Raw genomic sequence first — 7635 nt, forward strand, 5'->3', positions numbered from 1 at the left:
GAGTGGTGCTGTCCTTCTTCTTTAACAGGACCAACGGAGCTGCCCAGAGGCTACAACTGTCACGGATAACCCCAGCCTCCTTCATGTTGCTCAACATGTCCTTGGTACACTGGTAATGTGCAGGTAGTTTTGGCTTATATCTCTCTTTGATGGGTGGGTGTGCACTTGTGGGGATGTAGTGTTTGACCCCTTTTATTCTTCAAAAGTCTAGCGGATGTTTGCTGAAGACTTGCTCGTATTCTTGCACTAGCCTGTAGACCCCCTTCTTGTGATGTGAAGGTGTGGAGTCAGTGCCTACGTGTAATTCCTTACACCACTCCTCTGGCTGACTTGGTGAGCTGTCACTGAATGGGTGGGCTGAAGCAATGGTGGATGCTGCTGTTTGGATAGCATGTGTATCTACTGAGAACAGCTTATCAATGGTGGCAAATCGGAGCAGCTTAATCTCTTGCTCTCCGCAGTTCAACACTCTCATGGGCACTCTTCCCTTCCATATTAATGAATAAAACTATGATGTAAATAGCATATAGATACCCCACAAATGCAGATAAAAGTAGGTTATGGGAAAAGGGGGAAGAGAGAAACAGGAAAATAGTGGAATAAAGTATACCTTCCAGGTGGGAGAGGAAATGGCAGCACAGCCAGTGGAGGTGAAGCAAGGGGAGCCTGCAACTAAAGAGTTGAGAGCGTTATCACATGGTGACTGAGCCTGATTGTAACGGGAGCATAGAGGTGCCGATCCTGTCTTACCTGCGTTGGTGTAGAAGTGGGTGTCCTGTGGTGGAGTCAGCTATGTGCAGTGGTGGCCGTGGGTTCTTTTATGTGCGACCGTAGTAATAGCTGCGCCCACTTCCTGTATGGGAGTGGAATGCAGTGAGGGTAATGGAACGCACGCCTGCGCATTTGTGTTTAACGTCGCGCATGTGCAGAACGGAGAAAAGGCTGCGCTCACTTCCTAATGAAAGGGAGTGAGACGCATCTGGGAAGGGAAGGGAAAAGATTAGGGTTTGGGGATGATGAAAGGGCTTTCTACGGGCAAGGATGGCAAAGGGTGGCAGTGACGGAAAGTCAGGCAGCCTGTCCTGTCCTGTCCTGTCCGTCCGTCTTTTTGTATCATGAATTGGAAAGACTGCAAGGGGGAGGGGAGGTGCTTGTGTCCAAAAGGAGGAGTTATTCAGATTCATTGCAGTGGGCGGCGGCTGCAAAAAGCACCATTCTTCTTGTTTTTGCTCTGCAAAACAGCCTTTTCAAGGGTTGGCTTGGGTGACAAAATGTCTTCTGTAGGCGTGGGTTTGTCTCCCTCTCCCTAAGATGTGTCCGGTATAGGCCAGGGTGCCACTCAAGGCCGTAACCAATTCGGGTTATAGCTTCTCGGCCTTTTGGCTAAGATCAAGTGTAGTTTCGCCTTCTGGTGACACATAGCCCTCTTGTGCCTGGACGGTTCCCAGGCAACGGGAGGCGATCACCTTTGTTATTTTGAAGTCCTACTGATAAACAGAAAAAAAAAAAAATTAAATCTGTTCTTATCAGTTTAATATCTGATACGTCCCCTCTCTGGGGACCATATATTAAATGGATTTTTAGAACAAGGAGATGGAAAAAATCTTGCTCTGTCCACTCCACGCATTGACCTGGTATTGCAGTACCTCCAGGACCGGTGCACCCCTTCTTAACCCAGTTTCCAAAAGCAGAACTCAATTCACCTGATTCAAATGAGCCCCATTAGTGAATTGAAAGAAAGCAAAAACTTTATATGCACCTCAATTTGGCCAATTCACTTTTCACACTTTCACCCTTTTTTTTATCTTTCACACCTTTTACTTGCTTTATAGATGCAAAAAGCTGTGCCAAATAGCAAACTCATCTCCACTCAACTTGACCAACTCTGCTATGTCCCGTGCAGTATCTTATTCTCAGTCTTATCTAGATCATTTGCAATTGAATAGAATAGATCCCTTTTGGCTGCTTATGACTGTAAAATATGTAGTTTTACTGGGCTGGGATGAGAGAATCCATTGAAGCATGGTGTAGGGATTGTGGTTCCTGTGTGCTAAGAAGAGAGGCTGGCACCAGCCAGAAAGCCCCATTGCAGCCAATAATCACTTAATAACTTTTTCAACTTGTCATCATATGGGAGGCCTTCCATTCCTTGTAGTAGTCTAGTTGCCCACCTTTGAACTGACTCTAACTTCTGAATGTCCTTTTTAAAATGTGGAGCCCAAAACTGGTTCCCATATTCCAGATGTAGCCTTACAAGTGATTTATAGAGGTGTAACAATACGTTGGGATCACGGGATCTAATCTCCCTTTTTATACACCCTAAAATCTTGTCCCAAGCAGCATTCCATCAGCCTCTGGAAGGTTCCTGGCGCATTGCACAGCTCGAAGGGCATGCTTTTGAACTCGCAGAGACCCATAGGGGTGGCGAAGGCGGTCTTCTCCCGGTCTGCCTCAGCAACGGACACTTGCCAATAGTGACTAGTGAGATCAAGGGTAGAAAAATAATTTGCAGTTCTCAATGCAGCTAGCGATTCCTCAATACGGGGAGTGGTGCCGTCCTTCTTTTTTAACAGGATCAACAGAGCTGCCCAAAGGCTACAACTGTCACGGATAACCCCAGCCGCCTTCATGTTGCTCAACATGTCCTTGGTACACTGGCAATGTGAAGGTGGTATTGGCTTATAGCTCTCTTTGATGGGTGGGTGTGCACCTGTGGGGATGTGGTGTTGGACCCCTTTTATTCCCCCAAAATCTAGCGGGCTTCCCACCGGTAACCCGCTCCCCAGCTTGGATGGATGCTGAGGGAGCCCCTTTTGCCCGCAGGCTCTGGCCCTGGGAACTGTAGCCTTGGCGGTGACTGTGCTTCCCTCTACGGTGTGAGCTGTTGCCTTCAATCGGGTCTTGACTGCTGGGAAACCCTGGAGGTTCCTGTCGCTAACGGATTTGACCGGTTTTACGGCGACTCCTAGCCTGGTCGGGGTCCGTAGGCCCTGCCGGATGGTGCTGGCTTCTCTTCACTCCCCGATCTGGTACCGGCGGGCCACCGCCCATCCCCGGTCCGTACGGTTCACTCCAATCAGCCTCTCCTGCAGAAGGTCACCACCGTCTGCCAACCTTGCTGAGTGCCCGGGCCACACACCCGGACACGGTCAGTCTCCTCTCCTCTTCACTTCTCTAACTCCAAAACTGATCTCTAATCTGACTCCTTTTCCCGCCTCCAGGACTGTGAACTCCTCGGTGGGTGGGATCAACCGCCTGGCCCACCCCCTGGTGTGGACATCAGCCCCTGGAGGAAGGCAACTAGGATTTGTGTTTAGCTTCGGTGTGCCTAGCCGGAGTGTAGAGTGTGTTGGTGTAGTACCTGTGACGACCTGGCTTGTCCAGGGCGCCACATTCCCCTATAGTAAAATGCAGACCGTCCGCGGGCTGCCCGTCCATCACCGGTTTTATTTTCACAACTGAAAAAGAATAAAACGGTAAAACATGTAAAAGCATCATAAACATTTTACAACGGTACAGCTTCCGCTCTTCTCCCACCCAAACAACCTGGCCCTGATGCTGCCCCTAAGAAGCGGGCAGCACCCCTTGACCCCAGTCCAGCACCAAGTTGCCCGAGCGGGTTCTGTCTCTTTCAGGGGGCCCACGTCCAAGGGGACCCCTGAACCCCCGGAGGATCGCCACCGGTTACGGTAGTGGCGGGCCTAGGCCATCCCTTTCCTCCAGGCCCATCCTCCCAAATCAGCCTCTCCGGAGGCGGTAACGGTGTCAAGCCAACAAACATTTTTATTTACATTGCACTAAGTTTGTGGTTGCCCTGCAAGTTCTCGGGCTTGTCCGTAAGCAGTTCCTTACGCAATGGTTGCACAGTCCCTACGGGGACAACAGTTGCCGGCAACGGCCGGTTTAATCACGGTTCAATCAGGTAAACTTCTTTGGTTGATCATCTTTACTTATCATTTAAAACTTTCAAACTGGTACACTCAACACATAAAGCCCCCCCCCTTTTAAAGAGTAGTTTCCCTGTACCTAAGTGGGGGTCTACCTAGGTTGGGGCGAGTGGACCTTCGGGGTCCGGTGTCAGTGGTGACAGGCAGTGGGGCAGAGGGAACAGTCAGTTCCTCCTCCCTGCTATCATGTGGGGCAGGCGGAGGCGTAGGGGAGCTGGGTACAGGTACATCCTTGGGCACTGGCTCGCGGTTAACCGTTTCCATCATTTCTTCATCCACGGGTTGTGGGAACAGTATCACTGGAAGGATCACCGCACCGTTCTGTGTAGGCCAGTCTGCTGGAAAATCACCCATCATGGTGTGGATTACCTCTTTTTCCTTCTCCACTGGACTGGGAACTGGAGCCTCATCCGCTACTCTCAATGCTGGTGGGCACTTCTTCAGGTGGTCTCGGGAAACCGTGGCCAAAGTCCCCCCCTGGTCACGGCTGATCTGGTAGGCCTTCTCATTCTCCCATCCTGTGGGCTGGACTACATACGGGGTTTTTTCCCATTGATCATCCAGCTTGTGGGCCCTTCTTTTCCGCTTCAGCACTACATCCCCAGGTTGGAAGGAACCGGCAGGCGCCTTCTTGTTGAAGCACTGCTCCTGTTGTCCCCGACTCCGGCACAAGTTCTTTTCAACATACTCCTGGACCTGTCGGTACTGTGTCCTCCGCCGAGTGTCCCATTCAGCTGTCGACAGGAGTGCTTCTGAAGCTTCCAAGCCCATTTCCAGATCCACTGGTAGCCGGCCGGGACGAGCTCTCATCAGGTATGCTGGAGTGCATTTCGTAGAGCTGGAAGGGATGTTGTTGTACATATCGACCAGGTCAGGTAGCTTCTCCAGCCACAGGTTCCGCTCTTCCAGTGGTAACGTCTTGAGGAGGCCCAGGACCAAGTGGTTCATCTTTTCACAAATGCCATTGGTTTGGGCGTGGTAAGGCGTGGTCCGGATTTTCTTGCAGCCGTACAACTGGCAGAATTCCTGGAATACCTCTGCTTCAAAGGCCGGACCCTGGTCGGTAAGCACCCTCTCCGGGTACCAATGCGGTCAACAGAAATAAGCCTGGAAAGCCTTAGCAGCGGTGCGGCCGGTTAAGTCCTTAACTGGGACAACCACCAGGAACCTCGAGTAGTGGTCTACGATGGTCAGAGCGTAGGTGTACCCACTTCGGCTGGGGGTGAGCTTTACATGGTCAAGGGCAACCAGCTCCAGCGGTTGGTGTGTAATGATCGGGTGTAGGGGTGCCTTCTGGCTGGCCTCGTCCTTCCTTCTCAATGCGCAAGGGCCACATTCTCGGCACCAGGCCTCCACAGATTCCCGCATTCCACTCCAATAGAACCGCTCTCTTAACAACATCTCTAGCTTCTTCCACCCGAAGTGCACTGCACCATCATGGTATGCTTGCAGGACGGTGGGCACGTTAGCCTGGGGAATCACCAGCTGGCGGATCTTCTCGTGAGTCTTTGGATTAATCAGCTCGCGATACAACTTCCCCTGGTGTAGGTATAGCCGGGTCCGTTCTTGCCACAGACGTTGGGCTTCGGCAGGGGCAGCAGGGTCTATCCCAGCAGAACCCTGTTCCACTAGAGTCTTGACCAGGCGGACAGCAGGTGCCTGGTCCTGAGCTTCCTGCCAGTCCTGTCGGGGCAGCGGATCCAGGTTCACCCGTTGTTGGTAGACGTGCACCTTCTCAGTGAATGGCCGGTGAAATGCAGGCAACTCGATCTCTTCGAGGTCATCATCCTCTGGCCCCTCTTCCGACAGGTGGGGCATCCGGGAGAGTGCATTGGCATTGACGTTGGTACGGCCGGCCCGGTACTTGATGGTGAAATCGTAGTTGGCTAACCTGGTCACCCACCGCTGCTCCAACGCGCCCAGCTTGGCCGTATCTAGATGGGTCAGCAGGTTATTGTCTGTGTACGCGGTGAACTTGGCTGCTGCCAGGTAATGGCGGAACCGCTCGGTGATAGCCCACACCAGTGCCAAGAGCTCAAGCTTGAAGGAGATGTAGTTCTCAGGGTTCCTCTCAGTCGGTCGGAGTTTTCGGCTAGCATAAGCTATTACCTTTTCCCTTCTGTCTTGGACCTGGGATAGAACAGCCCCCAAGCCCACATTGCTTGCGTCGGTGTAGAGGATGAATGGGCGGCTGTAGTCAGGGTACGCTAGGATTTCCTCTCCGGTCAGGGCTGTTCTCAGCTGGCGGAAGGATTCCTCATGCTTTTCTTCCCACACCAATGGGGCTACTAGGGATCTACCACCCTTGGTCTGTCCTACGAGGAGGTCTTGCATGGGGGCAGCCATCTTTGTGTACCCCTTAATGAAGCGACGGTAATATCCCACCAGGCCCAGAAACTGCCTCACTTCCCTCACTGTGGTCGGTCTCGGCCAGTCTTGGATGGCGGTGATCTTCTCGGGGTTGGGGGCGACACCTTCCGCACCAACCACATGTCCTAGGTACTGCACTCTGGGTTTCAGCAGATGACACTTTGAGGGCTTCAGCTTCATCCCATACTTGGCAATGGACGCGAACACCTCGGCTAGGTGCTCCAGGTGGGCTTCATACGTCTGTGAGTACACAATCACATCATCCAAGTACAGCAAAACGGTCCCATAGGCAGTCTTCTCTCGGTCTTCCGGTGCCACGGCCACCTGCCAGTACCCGCTGGTGAGGTCAAGGGTGGAGAAGTAGTTAGCGGTTCTCAGCGAGGCCAGGGACTCTTTGATGCGGGGCAGAGGGTAAGCATCCTTATGCGTTATCTGGTTAATCTTCCGGTAATCCACACACATCCGCATGGTGCCATCCTTCTTCTTAAGCAGCACCAACGGAGCGGCCCAGGGACTACAGCTGTCCCTAATAACCCCTGCCTCCTTCATGTTCCTCAACATGTCTTTGGCGCATTGGTAGTGCGCAGGGGGAATAGGCCTGTATCTCTCTTTAATAGGGGAGTGTGTACCGGTAGGGATGTGGTGTTGAACCCCTTTAATCTGCCCAAAATCTAGAGGGTGCTTGCTAAAAACCCGCTCATACTCCTGTACCACCTGGTATACCCCTTCCTTGTGGTGTATGGGGGTATCATCAGTGCCGACATGTAGCTCTCGATACCACTCGCCTAACTCCCCCAGGGATGAGTGGGAACCGGCAGCAGGCGGTGTGACCGGGGGAACGGCTTCATGGATCGTGTGGGGATCTAGAGTGAGCAATTTGGCAAGGGTAGCGTACCGGGTGGTGCATGAATGCACACATATTGGTTTTATAATCTTATTGTATTACTTTATATTCTTATTTCATTTGTGCATATCTCCACCATAATCCTGGCTACGAAATATAGCTTTTTTTGGGGTACACAGGTAGTAAGGTCTTCTTTCTATTTCTTTAGGGGTGATATAGCCTGGTGGAACTCTAGACCTCTAACATTATATATGCACCCTTTTTCTTTATGGTTCTTGGACACCTTATAACATTCTTCCATACATATATATCTTTCTCATAAATTATAAATAATTAGGCATTTTTATATATTTTATTTACATTTTCATAAATAACTTTTTACAAAGCATGGGGGACATTCTCACATACATATAATTTTCATGTACGCATTCTGAAAATTTACGCATAAACCGTACACACTCCTTTTTGTAACAA

The 7635-nt window shown here is 51.2% G+C and overlaps 1 pseudogene; it reads left to right on the plus strand.

Moving 5' to 3' along the window:
• Positions 1–1461: 1461 nt before the first annotated feature.
• LOC142261451 (U2 spliceosomal RNA) lies at positions 1462–1668 on the plus strand (annotated as a pseudogene).
• Positions 1669–7635: the final 5967 nt, after the last annotated feature.

This window comes from Anomaloglossus baeobatrachus, unplaced genomic scaffold (assembly GCF_048569485.1).
Source record: "Anomaloglossus baeobatrachus isolate aAnoBae1 unplaced genomic scaffold, aAnoBae1.hap1 Scaffold_2233, whole genome shotgun sequence".
In the NCBI taxonomy this organism is placed as follows: Eukaryota; Metazoa; Chordata; class Amphibia; order Anura; family Aromobatidae; genus Anomaloglossus; species Anomaloglossus baeobatrachus.